Here is a 23,203-nt window from a genome sequence, read left to right on the forward strand (position 1 = left end):
TGCCAAAAGAACACTCTCTGGAATTCAGACCCAAGTACATTCATTCATATTTCTACTTTTCTTCTATTTGGTGGACTTGGTGTTTGATAATGTAGTTCAGTCAAAAAAAAAAAAAAACTGGGGGCAGGTTATAAAAATAAATAATATGGCATTCACTGGAGACTAAATCGAAACCTCACTTATGGGGTTAATGAAGAGGTGTAAGGGAGGATCACCAGCCACAGGCATTCGGCTTCTCGGAAGGCAGCCAATTCCAGTAATGGGTTTATGGGTATATTCTAACAAGGAAATCGACTCTAGAGCAATGTTTTTCCATCTTTTTTTCCTGAACCCCCTGAAGTCATCCTGCTAAGTATCTTTTTAGATAGTTTTTCCTGGTCTTCCTCCCCTTGTCCCCAGTGAAATCTGGTATCACAGATACACTGTACATCTGTTGATGTACTGTGTATATCTATTTTTCACATAAGAAGAGTAAGATTTTTCATCCCCCAGGAACCAGTTTTCGTCCCTATGGGGGCAATACTGTTCCCACTGAGAACGCCTGATCTAGAAGGGGTGGTGAGGGGAGAAAGGAAAGCCTCTTCTGCTCCTGCACCATGACCTCAAGTATGACACTCATCATGACTCATGAGGCATTATCATTTTCATTTTGCAGATGATCAAACAGTTAAGATCACATGGAATAGTGTGTCTGAGGTCCTAAGTCAGTAAGTATTAGATCCTAATTTTGGTTTATTACTCAAGTCAGATGATTCAGGAAATGGAGAAAACAAACCTGCTCTGTGTCTGTGAGCTCCACACCGTATGCTCCCGAACGTAATCCTCCCAAACACCCAAGGGGGTCCCACTATTCCGTTATCACACGTGGAGAAAGTGAGGCTCAGAACAGGTCAGGCAAACAGCTCAGGTCATGGCAGCTAGCAAAGGGCACATCCAGGATTGTAACCAAGTCAAGTCTGTCTAGTCTCCGGGCTTTATTTTATTTTGTGTGGTACATAACAGGCAGTCTATAAATATTTGCCAAACAACTGAGTGAACAAGTTCATCTTGAAAAAGAATATAATGTCTTCTAGTCCAAGTTCTTTATGCTCTGATATCTAAATTTACCCTCTACATGATTTCCACCAAATGATTTCCCAGGGGCTGTTGGAACACCTGTACTGATACTGGAAGGCCTCTTTTGTATTCCCCATAGCTCCAGTGATGATTAGAAAGAGCTTCCTTTTGCCCTCCTGTCCTCTTTCTGCCACCTTTGTGCGTCGCCATAGTGGTGCGCACGAATGTCCTGGCAGATGCTCTCAAGAACACCAACAATGCTGAAGAGAGAGGCAAATGCCAGGTCCTTACTAGGCTGTGCTCCAGAGTCATCGCCCAGTTTCTCCCTGTGGTGATGCAGCATGGTTACACTGGCGAATCTGAAATCACTGATGATCACAGAGCTGGGAACATTGCTGTGAACCTCTGGGGCAGGTGAAACAAGTGTAGAGTGATCAGCCCCAGATCTGATGTACAACTCAAAGATGTAGTAAAATGCCAGAATAATCTATTCCCACCCCACCAGTTTGGTTTTATTGTACTGACAACCTCAGCTGGCATCATGGACCATGAAGAAGCAAGATGAAAACACACAGGAGGGAAAACCTGGGATTCTTTTTCTAGGGATGTAATACATATGTGCAAATAAAATGCCTCAATAAAGGAAGGAAGGACGGATGGATGGAAGGAAGGAAGGAAGGAAGGAAGGAAGGAAGGAAGGAAGGAAGAGATTCCTTTTATTCTGGTCAAAATCCACCTCCCTACCATCTGTCATCTCCACGATCGGTCCTATTCTAGCTGTCTAAATTCAATCATCTGATCAGTTGAAAGAAACTAATTTCCATAGTGCTGAGACCGATTTTCATCTGAAAGATGAAAACAGACCCTGGTTCCTCAATACCTAACATCACCTCACTCATTATTGGATACATTTTTACAGAGCACCTACTATGCACTAGGCGCTTGGCAAATACTGGCAGTAATGCAGCCAGTAAGACACAGTTCCTGCTACTTTGCATTTTAGTCTTGAGGATATTCTTCAGTGAACACATCTAATATTCTAGGATTAAAATCCACCAACTGCTCTCTACTGAACATATGTTACGTGCTCAGCTCCGCACTAGGTATTTGCAGGCAGGGGTGGGGTAGGGTGGCGTGTGCAGTAGGGAAAGAGGCCTTGACATGTCCCATGCCCTCAGGACCTTCTTATTTAAATGAGATCAGGTTTTTTAAGAACATATATTCTAAAGGAAGTATACCAGTCAGAGTCCCGGCCAGAAACAGATGGCACATTCTTATCAGCTAAGTTGAGTAGAATTTAGTTAAAGGGTTGGTCAGAGAGGACTGTGCAGGGTGTAGGGAAATCACTAGGGATAACATTAAGAACAAGGAACTATAAGCATCCCTGGGTCTGAGGGACAAGGACAGAGAGCCGTTGCTGGAATAGAGTGGGGGAGGAGGAAGGAGGAAGTTGGAGAAGGAAAGGGAAAGGAGGAGAGAGGGGGTGAGAGGGAGAGAGAGAAGAGAAAGAGGAAAGGAGAGGATAATGGCCAGAGTTGTAGTAACCAGGAGAATGGAAGCCATCTTGGCTGTAATCCCCCAGAAGCAAATATGAAGACAAGGACGTGAGCTGAATTAGTTTGAGCGGTAATTCAAGGAAGCACTGGTACAGGAGCTGGAAGTAAGGCAAGGAAAGGAGCCAAGCTGATAAGGGATGCAGTGCTGCTTTGGGTAGCTGGGGTCCAACAAGGTGAGGATTTAAGCACAGAAGACACTTCAGAGTTATCTCCCTCTACCACCCCTGTGGGGGTGAAGGAACTGGAGGGTTTATTTACTATTGCTTGAGGGCTACTCCTGGAGTATAGAGGGGCGGGGAAGGTCATTAACTCTCCGGCCAGAGAAAGCCTTGAAGGCCAAGTCACAGGTGTATGTAGCTGGAAACTGAGGTTTGGTGTGCCTGGGCATGGTGAATTCCAGAGCATCTATGGGGAAGGCCCTGACAACTTAGGCTACAGAAGATATGCCCTAAGAATGACTGAAAGGAAGCATGTAAGAAATCTGAGTCCCTGATGGTTACGCAGTCACCATTGCTATGTATCTGAATGGCTGTGGGAGAACCGTATACACCTCTACTTCGTGCAAGCCACTGTCACTTTGAGTTTTCTGTTACATGAGGTCAAACCTGCTGCTGACTGAATCACTCCCACCCACCCAGACCATCTATGGCCACTCACATTTTCAATGGCTGAAGAGCATTCCATTAATGGCTGTACCATGATTTATTGAAGAAACACCTTCTTCGGGAAAATTGAGATTGTTTCCAGTTTTTCACTGTTGTAAGTCAGGCTGCAATGAACCTCTCTGTAGATAAATCTTTGCACACAGTTTTGCCAATTTTCTTAAGCAAAATTCCTAGAAATATATTTATTTCATTGAAGGCTATGAACACTTTAAAGGCATTTTATACAAATTACGCTCCTGCCAGCAGGAGTCTTTCTTTATTGATCCAGGAAGAAAGGGAAAAATCAATTTTCTGCTGGCCAATGGCATTTAGTTGGTATAATTCGTAAGGCACATTAGATATACTGCCTGATACAGATTATTTGAGAACATGCTTCTCATATCCCTTCTTTCCATGACAGATTGTAAACTTTCCAAGTTCAGAGAGGTGCTCAGCACATCAGCTTTCTGTCTCAAAGCCCAACCCAGCATCTTGAGAGTTATGTGGATCAAGTAGAAAGTGTCTAGAACATAGATTCAGAAGAAATCGATTTGAGTTCCAACTCCACCGTTACTCCCTGATCTTAAGCAAGTCTTGTTTTCTTCCTGAGACTTATTTATTTTATATGAAAAATAGGAATAATGATATCTCCCTTGCTGAAAGGCCTTCAGGNGGAAGGAAGGAAGGAAGGAAGGAAGGAAAGAAGGAAGGAAGAGATTCCTTTTATTCTGGTCAAAATCCACCTCCCTACCATCTGTCATCTCCACGATCGGTCCTATTCTAGCTGTCTAAATTCAATCATCTGATCAGTTGAAAGAAACTAATTTCCATAGTGCTGAGACCGATTTTCATCTGAAAGATGAAAACAGACCCTGGTTCCTCAATACCTAACATCACCTCACTCATTATTGGATACATTTTTACAGAGCACCTACTATGCACTAGGCGCTTGGCAAATACTGGCAGTAATGCAGCCAGTAAGACACAGTTCCTGCTACTTTGCATTTTAGTCTCGAGGATATTCTTCAGTGAACACATCTAATATTCTAGGATTAAAATCCACCAACTGCTCTCTACTGAACATATGTTACGTGCTCAGCTCCGCACTAGGTATTTGCAGGCAGGGGTGGGGTAGGGTGGCGTGTGCAGTAGGGAAAGAGGCCTTGACATGTCCCATGCCCTCAGGACCTTCTTATTTAAATGAGATCAGGTTTTTTAAGAACATATATTCTAAAGGAAGTATACCAGTCAGAGTCCCGGCCAGAAACAGATGGCACATTCTTATCAGCTAAGTTGAGTAGAATTTAGTTAAAGGGTTGGTCAGAGAGGACTGTGCAGGGTGTAGGGAAATCACTAGGGATAACATTAAGAACAAGGAACTATAAGCATCCCTGGGTCTGAGGGACAAGGACAGAGAGCCGTTGCTGGAATAGAGTGGGGGAGGAGGAAGGAGGAAGTTGGAGAAGGAAAGGGAAAGGAGGAGAGAGGGGGTGAGAGGGAGAGAGAGAAGAGAAAGAGGAAAGGAGAGGATAATGGCCAGAGTTGTAGTAACCAGGAGAATGGAAGCCATCTTGGCTGTAATCCCCCAGAAGCAAATATGAAGACAAGGACGTGAGCTGAATTAGTTTGAGCGGTAATTCAAGGAAGCACTGGTACAGGAGCTGGAAGTAAGGCAAGGAAAGGAGCCAAGCTGATAAGGGATGCAGTGCTGCTTTGGGTAGCTGGGGTCCAACAAGGTGAGGATTTAAGCACAGAAGACACTTCAGAGTTATCTCCCTCTACCACCCCTGTGGGGGTGAAGGAACTGGAGGGTTTATTTACTATTGCTTGAGGGCTACTCCTGGAGTATAGAGGGGCGGGGAAGGTCATTAACTCTCCGGCCAGAGAAAGCCTTGAAGGCCAAGTCACAGGTGTATGTAGCTGGAAACTGAGGTTTGGTGTGCCTGGGCATGGTGAATTCCAGAGCATCTATGGGGAAGGCCCTGACAACTTAGGCTACAGAAGATATGCCCTAAGAATGACTGAAAGGAAGCATGTAAGAAATCTGAGTCCCTGATGGTTACGCAGTCACCATTGCTATGTATCTGAATGGCTGTGGGAGAACCGTATACACCTCTACTTCGTGCAAGCCACTGTCACTTTGAGTTTTCTGTTACATGAGGTCAAACCTGCTGCTGACTGAATCACTCCCACCCACCCAGACCATCTATGGCCACTCACATTTTCAATGGCTGAAGAGCATTCCATTAATGGCTGTACCATGATTTATTGAAGAAACACCTTCTTCGGGAAAATTGAGATTGTTTCCAGTTTTTCACTGTTGTAAGTCAGGCTGCAATGAACCTCTCTGTAGATAAATCTTTGCACACAGTTTTGCCAATTTTCTTAAGCAAAATTCCTAGAAATATATTTATTTCATTGAAGGCTATGAACACTTTAAAGGCATTTTATACAAATTACGCTCCTGCCAGCAGGAGTCTTTCTTTATTGATCCAGGAAGAAAGGGAAAAATCAATTTTCTGCTGGTCAATGGCATTTAGTTGGTATAATTCTTAAGGCACATTAGATATACTGCCTGATACAGATTATTTGAGAACATGCTTCTCATATCCCTTCTTTCCATGACAGATTGTAAACTTTCCAAGTTCAGAGAGGTGCTCAGCACATCAGCTTTCTGTCTCAAAGCCCAACCCAGCATCTTGAGAGTTATGCGGATCAAGTAGAAAGTGTCTAGAACATAGATTCAGAAGAAATCGATTTGAGTTCCAACTCCACCGTTACTCCCTGATCTTAAGCAAGTCTTGTTTTCTTCCTGAGACTTATTTATTTTATATGAAAAATAGGAATAATGATATCTCCCTTGCTGAAAGGCCTTCAGGATAAAATGGGAAAATGGATATGAAATTGCTTTGCAAAATGTTAATCACCACACAAATAATGTTTGTAATCACATACCTATGGGATGTTATCTGAATGTTGGTGATTCTAGAATCAGTCTCTGCCTCAACTAAGCAGCAATTGTCTTCAACCCTTGCATCCATTCCTAACTACTAATAATGTGCCACATACAGGATAAAGTGCAGCAGAGAGAAATACCTTTGAACACTAACTGCTTGGGCTTACGGCGCATTGTTCTCTATCTCTGCCTAGACCAATGGCATCTGCTCAACAGGTTCTTCATTCTCAGGTAGACCGTTTGTCCAATACTCATCAGCATGAATGATGAAATGACCAGTCCATATTTGAAGCAATGGGAAAGAGAGGGCCAGAGACTGTTTTACAACTGGGGGATTGTAAATGTTAGAATGCAATGTTGNTGCAGCAGAGAAAAATACCTTTGAACACTAACTGCTTGGGCTTACGGCGCATTGTTCTCTATCTCTGCCTAGACCAATGGCATCTGCTCAACAGGTTCTTCATTCTCAGGTAGACCGTTTGTCCAATACTCATCAGCATGAATGATGAAATGACCAGTCCATATTTGAAGCAATGGGAAAGAGAGGGCCAGAGACTGTTTTACAACTGGGGGATTGTAAATGTTAGAATGCAATGTTGTAAAGGTAAGAACACTGTTCTTGTGTAACCATGTACAATGGATTGGAGGTAAGAGGGTGGAGTTCAGCAGGTAGTTCCTAAGTGAATTTGGTGTCCACTCAGAGTGAGAAGTCACACATGACTCTGTACATCTAAGATTTAGTTACTAGGCAACTGGGAGTTTGACTGGCAGAAAAAATAAGCTGGAAAGTGAATTTCAGATAAATTTCATATTTAGGTTAAAATATTTGGAAGGTGGGTCTTTTCACTGAAACTCAGGCGAAAGGGCAAGACCGTAAGTACTAAATGGTAGCTGAAACTATAAACATAGCTGGACTCTTGCAGGAAAGGAGGCTGTTAAAAGAAAAGTGTACCCTGGGAAGTGGCCCGTAATGGGGGTACCAGTAAAAAAACAAAACAAAACAAAACAAAACAAAACAAAAACCCTCCAAAGAAAAACGATACAGAAACTAGAATGAAGTAGGGTAAAACATGAGAAAGATAGTCAGGTGGTGAGACATTATGAGTACCAACGGGTTCCGGTGTGCTAAGGGTATAAAAGAGGAAGATCTATTTGGTCACAAGATCATTGGTGATCTCAAGAGGGCAATTGCACAAGAGCAGTGAAGGCCGAACCAGACACAGAAGTTGAAACAGCCAGTGGATAGAAGGAAGTAGCAGGACTAGGTCCTAAGCAAGCATCTGAGAAGTTGTGTATGAAAGGAGGAGAACGTACAGGGACAGGGGGAACATCCGCACACCGGTCATCCCTCTCTGCTGTTCTCTAAATCAGCCCACTCAATTCATTTATTTATGGAACTCGCTTAGCGTCTTCTCTAAAATATTCAATTATACAAAAAAACTTATTTCTAAGTTCCTAAGGTCACACTCAAAATTATAGTACAGTGCTTAAGTTTTCCAGTAGTTATCAATGCTGAATGTATGTGTATGTAGCTCTCACTTTCCCCCATTGTGATGGCTTTCTGTGTGATTTCTATTTCCTTGTGAGGGGATACATCTAGTTCCGGTAGCAAGAGTAAGTTTTCTGTCATTTAGCTGAAAGGCCGAGTTAAACGGAACACTTTTAAAACATTAAATTAAAATAAGAATAGTGCTTTATATGTCTGTATCATATATCAAAAGTAAAGATTCAATGAAAACTTTAAGATCACTTACTAAACTTTCAAAGATGGGCAGATTTTCCATAAAGATTTCACCAGCAGAGACAGATGGGCTGCATTCCAGAGGGGAAGGTCACAAGAGTGATGAATGAGACCTCTAATGTCTGCCATAGCTGTGAAAATCTTTATGGCTAACTAAAATTCCTCACGAATAACAACCTGTAAATATTATATGAGCTGTCAGACGGAGAACACCGAGCTCTGGGACCATCACACATGGTGAACAGAACACCACACCATGGGATTTGTCAGTAGACTGCCAAGGCATTCAGCGTATCAGGCTTCCATTTGATCTGGGAAGTCAAGAGTTCATACTAAACTACTTGCCAAGGTGACTGAGTTGCAGAGATATAAGCATTTCCAAGTGCTGCTGGCTGCACAGTCCCGCAAAATCTCATAACCAATATTTGGAAGCATTACTCACGAAAGAAAAGCTCCTTCCAATTGACTTATACAAAACCCTAAGAACCCCGTTGTCATTCTTGGGACAGTCAGAAAGAAATACACCTCCCAAAGCCAGCTATAGGAGGACAGGTGTCTATATAAATAGAGCTGTGACTGAGTTATGCTCATGGAATGTCTGACTAATTCTGAACAGAACTGGCTGACTGTATTACCACAGAACTTTCCTCCGGGTAAAGGTGGCTACAGTCTTTAGGCCATCTGGGTTAAGCCGGGTTACTAACAAGTCAGTGCAATATTGCCAGGTGCCCTTAGTGTCTCTCCAGATGTGCTTTTAAAAGACGGCAGGTAGTCAACACCATTTGCTGAACGCTCTCTGTGTGAATGGTATTGTATTAGGCATGAGGGAAATGTCAAGGAATGTAAAATTTGAAACCTAAGTCAGTAGGGAGCAAGTCCGATATTAAAAACCAAATGACTGTAGGTGGGATGCACATCCATTTAGAAAGCAAGAGTGAGAAAGAGCTAAGGATAGGACAGAAATTGAAGCAAAAAGAAGGTGGGAGAGATTAAATTTTGATACCAATACTTTCCTCCCCTGCGAAACAACAAAACACTGATACTTGAGCCATAGCCTCCTGGTGAGCAGTATGATTCCCAGCCCCATGACCTTGGGCTTGGCCATGTGACTTGCTTTGGCCAATGGGGCTTTAGCAGACGTGATACGAAGAGAGTCTTGTACTCTTGTGCTCTGGTGATCCGCCAGAAGCACATGTCCAGTGTGCCCTCTGACCCTTCAGCCTGGGCCTCGAAACCCAACATATTTAGAAACAACCTGAGTGAAACTAGCAGCCTGGAGCCAAACCCAGCCAACCTCCAACCGATAGCCTGCAGAAGAGCTGCCCAGTCAAACTTTATCTAGATCATCTGAACTACAGTTGACCTGTAGACCTATGAACATGAGAACAGAGACTTTCTATTCTCATATGGGAGGGAGGGAGGGAGAGAGGGAGAGTGAGGAAGAGGAGGGTGGGCAGAGAGAGAGGGGTCAAAGAACACCAAAGAGGTGAAAGAATAGAAAAATACTCCCAAGCAGAAGTCTCCCTGATTTGTTACTAGCCATGTTCTCTACTGTCATCCAAAGATCAATGGGGATTACCCACTTTGGTCTCTGTAGCTGAGACTTGTGGGTTGCCGTGCACTGGTTCCCGGAACCCCTTCTCTGAAGCAGATCAACTGTATTGATTACAAGTATAAACTTGAATGTGTCATTAAACTTCTTTAGTCTGTTTTCTGCTCTGTGAAAGAGAGATGGTCATACTCCTTATTTTACAGGGTTCCCGTGAAAATGACACAGGCTAATCCATGGAAAATGCTTCCTCAGTGTTAAGAGCACAAAGTGCTCCATATTTTTTGTATCCCTATTCCTACCCCTACTACCATCATCATCATCATTCATGTGGTGAGTCATCGGGATATCTGTTCCATTAACTAACTTACTGCCAGGGTGAAGAATGCTAGGGCAACCAGGCAAATGAGACTCTGCGGTTCTAGAGTTAAAGTGACTGGTACCCACTAAAGCACAGGCATAGGCAACAACGCCAGTAAATAATCCCTCTTTCTCCTTTTGCCGCCATTTTCTGTCTCTTCAAAAAATGTTTCGTAGTTCTCAGAGTAGTAAAAGTTGAGAGGAGACAAATCTTCCTTTTGGCATTCTGATGCTGGTGTCAACTATGAGAGCCAGGGGAGTTTGACCATTTTATATGAGCATTGCTTAGGAATTCAAAACAAACAGCTAAGTATTTTTAGAAAGACTTAGAACAAGACATTTTCGTTTTAATTTCTATTTTTAGTTTTGATTTTTAAATTTCACATGACCAAACTTACTATCTTTTTTTTTCCTATTTAAATTAGTGTGGCTGGTTCACGGGAGAGGAATGGTCTGATCTTGTTTAAGAATTAAGCCTTGTTGTCCTTTATTTTGCCCTAAGATAGCAAGGGTTCTGGTGAGCTTTTATGCTGGGCTCCAGGAATAACTGAAGGTTTGGTTCAAAACTTGCCCTCTCCCCTTGCAACCTCTAATAGACCCATCTGCTCCAGACCCCCTGGACCAAGTCTTTTGAACCAGTCTCTTTCCCTTGATAGCTGGCCTAGATCAGGTTCTACAACACAAACTCTCACTTTTTACCTTTTGAGAATAAATCCGTCTGTCCTTAACTCACACCGTAAATGAGCTCATTCCATTCCTTTTTTAATTTTTTTCCTAGACATTTCCTGCTCAGATTTTCTCTTTCCAAGTCAAATTGTCCCCATGTTGACTAATCCTTCAATTATTCTCTCTCGTCTGCCTATTTCTAGCTCATTAAAACATTAGCACTCTCTAAAACCTATATTTATATTCATTATACATACATAAGAAATCCCTTTTCTGGACAAAAGGGCTATAAGGAGGCTACATGTAAAATTGGAAAGGGGGATATTCATCATATCAGAATACATCCTGTGAACCTTGCTAAGTGAAAGAAATCAAGGGCCAAGCAATCAGAAACCTTCTTTGTTCGACTCCTCTCAGATGAAATATTCTCTACCTTGGATTTGCACATAGCCTCAGAGACAATGTGCATTTATACTAGTTGCAATATATTTTAAAAGAGATACATACTTGGTCTTTGTCTGCAGTTGCTGGTTCAAAGTTCCTAAGACCCTTGGAATTTCCTGGGTGGAGAGGGATAAAGGTGGCTTCTGTTATGTTAATGAGGTGACTTTTGGAAGGCCAAGATGGAATCTGGTCACCCTAGAGACACAGCCATCTTTAGAGGGTTAGAACTTTCTGCCTCCACCCCTCCGCCAGACCTGGGGAGGGGGCAGAGGAGAGAGGCTGGAGGTTGAATCCAATAGCCAAAGATTGAATCCATCATTAGTATGGAATGAAGACTCCATAAAAACTCAAAAGGACAGGGTCTGGAGAGCTTCCGGGTTGGTGAGCACATGGAGGTGTGGGGAGAGTGCCATGCCTGGAGAGGTCACGGCAGTCCCACACCCTTCCTGCATACCTGTCCCTGTGCATCTCTGTCATTTGGATGTTCCTGAGTTCTATCCCTTTATCATAAACCTGTGATCCTGGAAGTAAAATGTTTCTCTGAGTTCTGGGAACAGCTCTAGCAAATAAATCAAACCTGAGGAGGAAGTCCTGGGAACTTCTGGTTTATAGCCAGTGGGTCCAAAGAAGTACAGGAAACAATCTGGACTTGTGACTATGTCTGAAGTCCAAGGAGGGGTTGTGGAAACCTCCCACCTATAGCTGGTTGGTGAGAAGCCCTGGTAAAACCTGGGCTTGCGACTGGCATCTGAAGTGGGCAGGGTCGGGGGGGCAGTCTTGTAGGGCTGTACCCTTAACCTGTGGGATCTGATGCTCTCTATGAGTCAATGGGGTCAGAACTGAGTTGAACCTGCCAGTATGTGAGAATTGCTTGGTGCTGTATGGGAAGTGCACCCTTCCACAGAAACTGGGCTTAGGAACGTCAGTTACTGGTCTATAAAGAACATTTCATTTTGTTTCCTGTAGAATTAATTCCTCCTTCCACTCTAGTCTTATCATTCCTATTCACCACAACTATAGGTCAAGTTTTTTATTTTAATAGGTCTTTTTCTCTTGCTTAGAATTTGAGTTTCCCAAAGCCAGGATTCAGTCTCTCGCATCTTCCTATTTCAAGTGCCCAGGGTTTGTTAATAAATATAGGAAGGAATGCTACAGGCATAGTAAGTCAGATCACGTCACTTCTTAGCTCAGAACCCACCTAAGTATTCCCTTCTTAAGAAGAAATTTCAAAGGTTTTTAACCATAGTTGACAAGACCTGACTTGGCCTGGCCCTTGGTCGCTCACTGACCTCCTTATCCTTCACCATCTTGCTTCCTCAGCCTCAGTCCTACTGAAAAACTCATTGTTTCTCAAACCCCACTAAGCTTGCTCTTATCTCGGGGTCTTCACATTTACTGTTTCCTCTACTTGGAACCCTCTGTATCTGCCTGGCTTTCCCCCCTCACTTCTCTACTCAAATGCCACCCCCATTTGGAGAAGGAAGGGAAAAATGAAGGGGGGGAATCTGAGGGGGATATGAATCATGAAAGACTATGGACTCTGGAAAACAAACTGAGGCATTTAGAGGGGAGGGGGGTAGGTGGATGGGGTAGCCCGGTGATGGGTATTAAGGAGGGCACGTATTGCATGGAGCAATGGGTGTTATACGCAAACAATGAATCATGGAACACTACATCAAAAACTAAGGATGTACTGTATGGTGACTAACATAACATAATAAAATAAAATAAAAAGAAGAAATGCGAAACCTAAAAAAAAAGTTCCCTTCTCCTATTGCCTCTAGCCTGCTTTATTCTTCTCTGTCAAACTTATCATGGCCTGANAATAAAAAGAAGAAATGCGAAACCTAAAAAAAAAAAGTTCCCTTCTCCTATTGCCTCTAGCCTGCTTTATTCTTCTCTGTCAAACTTATCATGGCCTGACTGCCTTCTTCTATTTAAAATTTAAGCTCTATGAGAGAGGATTTTTCTTTCATTTGCTGCGGTTTTACCCAGTACCTAGAACAGAGTTTGACCTATACTGGTCAATGAATGGACTAGTTGAATGACAGAATGAATCAATTCTTAGCTGGCCGAAAATAAAGTGAAGCTCATAATTTTTTCAGGACATTAGACTAGGCACTAGACTCAGGTCTTTCTGTTGTATTAAAGAGGGAAAAGTCTTCAGCGTGCCCAGTATTCATTCAATCAAGGTATATCCTGTACTTATCTGCAAGATGTTGGATGCATGACATTAAAAAAAAAAAAAAAGGAATGCATGCCCTTTACCCTTTTGGTGCTCACACTCCAACCCATTTCCTTTTATGATCTGTTTTATCGACTATCCTTCATTCTAACTCTTGTCTGTCATTGGTATGTGTGCTGCTGGACTTAAGGTATAAGGCAAGAGGCTGACGTAATCTTATGCTGTCCTCAAAGTCCTTACCCGTTAATGGAGGTCACAAGGTCAGACATCTTAAATAATGATCATCACTATATACACTGGGCAAAATCATCAACTTCATCACAAAAGCAAGAGTAAATCAAATCACTCAGTGACCAGAATGAGCCTATTACAATACCTTTTCCTTAGATGCTTTGAAATGCCTGTCAGTTACATTGTCCCCTCACAGATGGGGTTCCCTAGGTAACAGCCTCTGAGACAATGTTTAGAGAGCAGGGTATTTAGTAAGGTGCACCCTTGTGATCAACACCTGTGGAAGGGAGAACAAGGAAGCAGGAGTGGTGACCGAGAAAAGTCAAGCTAGGACGCAGGCCCAGTGACAATCTCAGCGGACCCCATTGGAGCTTCTGAAGTAGAATGTTAGAATTCTCTGTGTTAGGCCAAAATGGCCAGGTCTTTAACCTCCTGCAACCATCAGGAGCTACCCTCGGAAGGGGTGTGACCTTGGGGAAGGCAGCTGAAGCAACTCCCCCAGGGACAGACAGCTGAAGGTTGTCTGCGGAGGACACTCCTCTTCATTGCATGGGACCTGGGAATTGTAGTAAAGTAGGCTCAAATGACTCCTCGCATGTAGGCCATTCTACCTAGTGTTTCATGTGACCCAACTGCCATGGCTACACATAGTCCAGGAGTCAGGCATACAGGAGTGGTTCTCAACCAGGGATAATTTTGCCTTCCAAAGGACATTGGCAGCATCTGGGGACATTTCCGGTAGTCACAGCTGAGAGGGCGGGTGCTACCGGCATGGAGTGGGAGGTGGCCAGGGCTGCCAAACACGCTGCAGTGCACAGCACAGTCTCCCCGACAAAGAACTGTCTAGAGCACCCGGGTCAAGAAAGCCTGGTTTCAATATAAAGACATCGTAAATAACTGACCCAATCAATCAATTTCTTGCAGAGTTTGATTGTAACAGAAAGAGAAACTTAGATGGTAGAAAGGTAGGGAAGTTACGAAAAAGTTAGAGGGCTAATGAAGAAAGCAGAAGTCACAAGGCAGTCAAAACTGTAAGGACAAGGTAGAGAAGAGACAAAAGCCATGATACAGTGGGAGTCTGACTACAGCAGCAAAGCACATCAAGAGAGAAGCAAACGCTCTCCACGGTGACTGCCATTCCCCGTCCTTCCTTATGTTTCCGGGCGTCCCCCTCATCACCTAAGCCTCTCCCTGCTCCTTACAGCTTGGAGGAGCCAAAGCTCATTTGCAGTAGGCTGAAATCAAGGTGACTACTACTCCTGATATCTGAAAGCATATTTAAAAATTCAAGAGAATTTTTTTTTTTCTAGAGAGGGACGGGGGAGCGATAGAGGGAGAGGGAGAGAATCTTAAGTAGGTTCCATGCCCAGCATGGAGCCTGACCCAGTGCTTGATCTCATGACCCTGAGATCATGACCTGAGCTGAAATCAAGGGTCAGATGCTTATCTGACTGAGCCACCCAGGCGTCCCTCAAGAGAATAGTTTTTATTTTATTTTATTTTATTTTTATTTTTTAAGGATTCCATTCATTTATTTGAGACAGAGAGAAAGAGAGAGAGCGCATGAGCTGGGTAAGGGGCAGAGGGAGAGGGAGAAGCACACTCCCCGCTGAGCAGGGAGCCCAAGGCAGGGATGGATACCAGGACCCCGGGATCGTGACCTGAGTCGAAGGCAGATGCTCAACCGACTGAGCCACCCAGGCGCCCCAAGAGAATGGTTTTTAAACCAGCAACAGTTTATCTCAGTCTACAGAAGAACAAAATGCCTTTGTCCTCACCTCAAAGTTCTCACCAAAAAGTATTTTGTAACCCCAAACTGATTGTGTTCTGAAAATGGAAAACATCCAAATGGAAAAATGAGAGTAAAGATTTTTGCCCACAGGGATGTGATTCCACCATTTCTGTTGTGCAAAGCTTTATATTTTGGGACGGATGACAAAATGTTACCCTAGGCCAAACTCACAAATGCCTTCATTTTCTGGAGAGTGTAAAAATATACCTTTCAGAGCCAGCATTCCACTAAAATAGTGCCCATGTATCATGACACTGGTTCAGCACCGTGGTGCTGCTCGCAGTGTCCTAGGTCCCCAGGAGAGCCAGAGAAATCTATCACGATGAGGAAAACAAGAAAGAAATAAGCATTTGCTTAGTCTCTGCCATGCCACCAGACTAATCTCCATTCAGGTATGTGGCCGAGTGGTGGTTGTGATCGAGCGTAAGGTCACTGCTGCGCTCTACAGTCAGATTACGCATGGGGGGCACAGTAGTTTCATCCAGTCTGGGAGAGGTTAATGCTGCTGGCGTCCCCCTCAGAACACCCTTCCCCGTGGAGACACCCATCCCCAGCTGCTACGAGTATTGATTGCTATGGGCCCATTGCCTCTGGTTCCAGAGAACCTTCCTCCGTGAAATGGAAACTGTTGTCCCCCGCTCCCCAGAAATCCATAGTCAATACCTGACTGACATGGGGGAACAAAAACCCAGCTCCCTTCCTTCAAAATGGGGCCGACTCTGTGGATCAATGTGTGTTCCAGAGTGCCCTGGGGGGGGTCGAGTCAAAGTTCATCTCTACTTCCTTGCTTAGCTTGACTCCATCACCAGCAAAACCCCCACTGCATCCTCCCTCCCTCCCTCCCTCCCTTCACCCAAGAGCTCCTGTCTAGGCAAATTACTCCTACAAGAATCTGTTTCCATGAAACATTACTGAAGGCTGGGGTGACCGACCATCCTGGTACACTCAGCACTGAGATTTCCTGAGAGGCAGGAATCTCAGTGCTCGAACCAAGAACATCCCAGGCACACCAGGACCAGTGGTCATCCTAACTTAAGGCAGATAGATATTTGGATCCTGAGCTTTGCCTCTACAACTTTGGCTAATAGGAATAACGTTGATTTGGTGGCGTTCTGGTAAACCAGCTATGCAAAAAAAGAAAAACGAAGCTTAATTTGCCATGCTTGCCAGTTTTGGTGGGGTCTGTAGTCCCACTGCAGCTGATTTCAAGCTACCGAAGATTCAGTTTAACAAACAGCTCACAATTGCTGTATATTTAACAACTGGCTCTTTCAAGCCAGGACAAGCCAGCTCCAGTACACAAATTCCCACAGCAGAAACTGAGAACTTTCCAAAGCTTCCTCGTGTGTCCAAATAAATGGATACGTAGGGCTGAAGATGCAAAATTTTGTAACTAAGGTTACTCCAAAGCAAATAAATCTAGGTCTTTGTGGAGAATATAAATTTCAGCTCAAGAAGAAAGGGCCATAGAAATTGGTTTTGAGAAAACAGTTTAATTATTATCACTGTGACTGCTTTTGGTGGGCATCTGAAAGGCTACCTTTGAACTTAATGGAGCTGGTACCAGCATCACTGATAAGTTACAAGGCATCTATCCCAAATTCCCAACACTTGCAACAGCGCGTGACTGCTGAAGAAGTTGGCCCAAATTATTTGGCCTCAAGATTTTTCCCTGATAAGGAAGCTTTAGGCTGAAAATCATCTCACATTGTAGCTGCAAGCTTCTTCCTGACTTATCACGACAGCTTCCTTAAGCCGATCTGAAGCTTTAAATTATTGGCCCACTCGTATTTCAAATTCATCCATCCCCTGAGGACAATGGTAGCATAGATTGGAGCACTGTTAAGTGAAATGTCAGCAATTATTAAATGTGCTTAAAGTTTTTTTCCCCCATCTTCTTTATTAAGTGTGTGAGTGGGAGGAGGCAGTGGGGGGTGGGGTATAGGGATGAAGGTTTGGTAACTTTCAAGATAGAAACAAACTTTATAGTCTGATGTAGCAATGGGAAACTGTAAAGGCTTAGACTGCTTTAATGAGACAAAGAGTTAACCAGGAATTGGATTAGGGCACTTAAGATGATAAAGTCTGCAAGAAATAAGTGATCAATTCTTTCTTTTTACAATATCTCATAATCTGAGAACAAGAAGATCACTCAATGAAACTCATAGCTTTTAAATTCAGAACAAACAGTTAAAAGGAAATTTGTCCTATGGAGTTCCATAGCCATCAACAGAGGGTAAGATTGCAAGAGGTCAGTGGGTTAATAGCTGGAGAATAAAAATCTTTACTATTATTGTTTTTTTCCATTATCAAAGTAATACATGCTTATTATAAAAAGCTGCAAAAGTAAAAAAAAAAAAACCCACAATAGCTCTTTGCATTCTGATGTTTTTCAGTCTTGTCTTTACGTGTCCCCTTCTGTTGTTTTTATTTTATTTTCTAATAGAGTTGTGATCATACTGTAATTGTGAAGTCCGCTTTTTTCCTTAATATATTACACGGCACAGGAGACATTTATGAAAAGGACCATGTCAAGTTTTGAATGCTATTAGTCCTTGCTCAGAGGCAACATGAAAGGTCACATTATTTATTGAGCGTCTACTATATGATAGTCGCTATGCTAAAACTCATGCCACTGTGTGTTAGCAACGTCAGGAGGAAATTTACTTCTTCTTCTTTGGGACATAAAACATAATTCACTCTGTAAATGATTTTATTGAACATCTACCCGGTACAGATACCATGTTAGGTGCTAGAGAATATAAAGCCATCCTGTCCTTGCAGAGATTAGGGTCTACTCATTGGTTATTCATCCATTCATTTGTTGCACAATTAACAATTGAGCTCGTATAATATGAAAAACACTGCCCTTGCAGATTAAATCCATGAAAAACATCTTTGGGAAGGAGAGGAACTAGTTACATACAATTAAAGACAAAAGAACGAATGATACTTTCACGTCCAGTTTGACTCCAATAAGCAGATATGAACTTACACTGTCAGGTTGATAACGATAACGACACTAATGCTAATAGCAACCACTTATATATTACTATGTGCCAGGTCCTGTTCTATATGTTTTATTAATTTTAAGTAGGCTTCAATACCCAGCATGGAGCTCAGTGCGGGGCTGGAACTCAAGACCCTCAGATCAAGGCCTGAGCTGAGGTCAAGATTAACCAACTGAGCCACCCAAGTGCCCCTGTTCTATATATATTACATAAAATATACACACAGTGTGTATATACATCTCTATCTATCTATCCATCCATCCATCCATCCATCCATCCATCCATCAACTATTTGATCTTCGTGATAACCCTGTGAGGTAATATTATCATATTTCATTGAATTAAAAATTCCACTGGACATTAGGTACATTCTGATTTCAGGGCTTTCATAATTGTAGTGAGGGAATATGTCTTACATTTGATGAAATATTACTATTATCCCCATTTTATAGATGAGGATAAAGAGATGGAGTATCTGACCAGTACTTGAACCCTGTCAGCCTAGTACCAAAGCTATAGTCTTAACCAATATTCCAAGTGAGATAACACTTGGCCCAGAAGCATCCAGAGAAAAATTCAGGCTCTGTAAATCAACTTAGTACGGCCCAGACCAGGAAATACAGAAGAGAGAAATCTGTAGCAATATCAGATGAACTAGACAATTGCCGGCTTCAATGTTTGTTGTCAATGGGTAAGGCAGTGTGAGATGTGGCTTGAGTTCAGGAACTGGGTTCCAGACCTGCATCTATTATAACCACCTCTGTGACCTTGGTGATGTCATTTTATCTTTCTGCACATGTTCTGTCTTCTGTAAAAATAAGAGTTGGGGTGGCGTAATTCAGTGTCTTTCAAACTGTTTTGGACAGCAATCCACAGAAGGAAAGTATTTTACTTCCTGTTGTAGCATACCCATATGCATGTGTGTGCATGCACATCCCCCCACCCCCAGCTGAAACCAAAGTGTCAAAACAATACTTAACCTTGCTTGTGCAATGTACTCTGATATTTTCTCATCTCTTCCATCCCATTAAAAAATTGTTGGTTGCAAGTCATTAAACTGATTTCAGTATTCACTAATGAGTACTTTGAAAACAACTCCTATAGATACTCCCTTAGCCTCTCTCCAGTTAGGAAATTCCACAGCAGAGGGGACTCCTGGGGTGGGGGTGGGAACCAGAAACCTCAGGAAAGAAAAAGTTGACCCTTTTGCCTTATAAATAACTCATTTTCTTTTTAATTGGATCGTGTTCTTACCACCGTCAGCAGAAAGTTCTCATCATTAAACCATTTGGCAAATACCACTTTAGGGCAAAGATCCCTGTACTAAGTTCCATGGCACGTTTAGTGAGAAATTAATTGGTATGCCTGAAAAAGACTTTTCTAGTCACATAAATACAGAGAAGAGCTACTGACAATCCTCTTCTCAGCGTTTCCATGTATAGTAAAGGCTGCAACAATTCCAACAAAAAAAGAAATTTTCTTACCTTTATAAGCTACTGTTTTTCCAATCTTACTGACCCCAAAACTATTTTTTCAAGGAAGTTATTAACATCATACAGAACATTAATGTTCTGAGGAATACGGCTTGGAAAATGCTACTCTGGGGAATTCTAGAACTGGTAAAATATTTTAAGTTTTTATTTAAATTCTGGTTAGTTAACACACAGTGTTACATTAGTTTCAGGTGTGCAATATACTGATCCAGCACCTCCATCCATCACCCAGTGCTCATCACAAGCGCCCTCCTTCATCCCCATCACCTATTTCACCCATCCCCCCACCCACCTCCCCTCTGACAACAATTAGTGTGTTCTCTAGAGTTAACAGTCTGTTCCTTGGTTGCTTCTCTCTCTTTTTTTGCCTTTGCTCATCTGTTCTGTTTCTTAAATGGTATGGTATTTGTCTTTCCCTGACTGACTTATTTCACTTAGCATAACACTTTCTAGCTCCATCCATGTGGTTGCAAATGGTAAGATTTTGTAGAATTGGTAACACATTAAGACAACCTTAATTCTTCTCACTCCTACAGAAGGATTTCTACCTTCATTCAAATATATAGTTGCCCTTCGTGAAGTAAAATTTAAACTAGAAGCTCAGAGAACTGAGCAAATTGACACAAAAAAGATCTCAGGCTCTGCTCTTTTTTTAAAAAAAGGTTTTAAATTCTTGAAGATAATTTTAAATGGACAATTTTCAGACTACTATGCCAATAAATACTATAGTACTTTCTTGATCATTGACATATGAAGACATGGACACTGTACCTTCCTACTATATATTCTAATACATGTATAAATGCTAACAGTGTGGTTCAAAGTTGTGTATAAATATAATACATTATATATAAATTTATATATTTTTTAAAAATCACACTATTACCAATTTCTCCCTTTTCTTGGTTGAAGTTACTAAAGTCAATTAGAAGTGGTAGAGGGGTGCCTGGGTGGCTCAGGCAGTTGAGTGTCTGAGTTTTGGTTTTGGCTCAGGCCACGATCTCAGGGACATGGAATAGAGCCCTGCTACAAGCCCAGCTTTGGGCTCTGTGCTCAGCCCCGAATCTGCTTGGGATTCTTTCCCTCTTCCTCTCCCTTCCCTTCTCCTCCTCCCTCCTACCCCCCACATGCTCTCTCTCTCTCAAATAAATATATAAAATCTTTAAAAAAGAAGTGGTAGAATATTGGGGTGCCTGGCTAGCCTAGTCTATGGAGTGTGTGACTCTTGACCTCAGGGTCATGAGTTCAAGCCCCACGCTCGGTCTAGAGGTTACGCAAAAATAAAATCTTAAAAAAAGTGGTAGAATATTAAAGCTAGAATTAAAGGCAAGCTAGTGTCTAGCAATGGATAAGGGTCATATTTTACAATGTTTTTCTCTTCTCATTTCTCTCAGATCTAAGATAAAAGGAACAACTTCTTTAACAAGTAGAGATTGGGCCACCAAGAAGAAACAGAGAATACTTTTATTTAGTAAAAGGCTGCCTCTCTCTACTGATAAAAAAACAAAGACAGTTGGTAATGTAATTTTCAAAGGTGTGTGTGTGTGAGAGAGAGAGAGAGAGACAGAGAGAGACAGAGATGGAGAGAGGAGAGATAGAGACAGTGAGCATGTTTGGGGGGGCAGTTAGTGGCTCATCTTTACTTCTCTTCGTAATTTCTAAGCCTCAGAAATCATCCTATTAGTATTCCTAGTAACCTGGAAGTAAATGACTAGACATCTATCAATTCAAAATAATTTAATATGAACTCAGTGGTATTTTTTTCAAACATATTGTTACTTGTTTTAGGGGAAAAGCTGTTTTGCTTTCACAAAACACAATTTAATAGCAAGTAAGTGATTTCAGAGATGCCCTGCCTCAAATGTGGTTTTGATGGGGTACCCAACTTCTGGAGCAGATTTCTAGAGGTCCATGTGGCAGTACATATCAAAAGCCATACAATGTAAACATCCTTTAACAGAGCAGTTCTGCATTTAGGCATTTATCTTGTAGAAAGAATAGGAGATGTTTATAAAGGTGTACAAAGGATGTTAGTCCCAAAGTTGGATATAATAGTAAAAGATTTGAAATGACGTTAATATTGAGTAATTCAGAATCATCTTGGTAAATCTGGTGCAGCAGAGAATACTACCCAGCCATTTAAACAATTACTTTGTAGAGGAATATTTAAACATGCAAAAATATTTTTATTACAATTCTAAGGGAAAAAAGAAGGTCATAAAACGGGAATGTGTTTTTATTCCTGTTTGGTTTAAAAGAAGGGAATGTGAATTCAGACACATACACACACACCCTGAGAGAAAGACAGAAAGTATTATGAAGCACATTTTTTATACTGGTTATCTCTGAGTGGTGGGATTATGGGTAATTTTTTTCTCTGTTTGTACTCTCTGCTTTCCAAAATTTCCTTGAGGGGCATATATTACCTCTGTAATTAAAAAAAAAGGACATCACAAAGAAATGGTCTTCATTCAGTCTTTAGTCTTAGTGACCTATTTCTAATATTCCTTACACCAAAATGGTATTTGTTGATAATCACAAGCAAAGCTTCTAAGCAAATATCGATATCCCACATGAGTAAGAAATTGGTGACTCCTAGGGCTGGCTCCATTTAAGCAGGTAAACGATTGTCTTGATGAGCGTGTCTACTAGCCTGACCTTTCTGGAAGTGGGCACTGGTGTGATATTGTTTAAAAGGTGTAAAGATGCTCCACCTGGCCCTTCAAAGTTCTTCCCTCACAACTCAGAGATTATGGCTGACGTTCAACCAACAGAGAGTCATTCTTCAGACTTATGGCTTTTCACCCTATTAAAATGCAAATAACCCAGGAGAAGTACACATTAAACTTTACCTGTCACCTGGGTTAAATAACATATCATTTTCTGAAAAGAAGTTTTAATGGGGAAGACATGGGAATTTGGGTGGGGCAGGCAGAGAGAATAAAGGATGAATGAATACACCTGGCATCTGAGGAGTAATTAATATTCATAAGAGTGATATTTTTGTTTATGGCTTATGAGTCACTTAAAAATATGTTATCGCATTTAACTTCAATGAAGTCGAACAGAGTGGCAGTCACTGAGGCAATTCAAGCAGACCAGGGATTTGGAAAAATACAGAAGACATAATCCTCATGCCTCGTCATTATCCTAGATGCACTCCTAAAGCCACAATTCCACTTGATTGCGTAACTGCTTTCATCTGCTCCCTTCTTTTGGCCCATCCTAAGCATGTGCAATACTGTCCAAATAATGACTGCATTGAGATAGTAAGACCCAGTCAAGAACGTAAGGACCACTGCCTTCTAGGAATTTGTGTTCTAAAAGACAAGAGCCAACTGGAGATACACCAAAGCATCTAGTCAAATACTTTAAAATGTGAGCAAAGGGGCGCCTGGGTGGCACAGTCAGTTGAGTGTCTGACTCTTGGTTTCAGCTCAAGTCATGATCTCGGTCACGGGATTGAGCCCCGAGTTGGGCTCCATGCTCAGTGCAGAGTCGGCTTGAGATTCTCTCTCC

General features: G+C 42.1%; 1 protein-coding gene and 1 pseudogene across 9 annotated transcripts in view; one reads left to right on the top strand and one right to left on the bottom strand.

Annotated features, from left to right (window-relative positions):
* DMD (dystrophin) overlaps positions 1 to 23,203 on the bottom strand; it is a 2,070,581-nt gene that overhangs the window by 205,888 nt on the left and 1,841,490 nt on the right. The window lies entirely within an intron of this gene.
* On the top strand, positions 597 to 1,684 carry LOC109489362 (annotated as a pseudogene).

Source organism: Ailuropoda melanoleuca, chromosome X, assembly GCF_002007445.2.
Source record: "Ailuropoda melanoleuca isolate Jingjing chromosome X, ASM200744v2, whole genome shotgun sequence".
In the NCBI taxonomy this organism is placed as follows: Eukaryota; Metazoa; Chordata; class Mammalia; order Carnivora; family Ursidae; genus Ailuropoda; species Ailuropoda melanoleuca.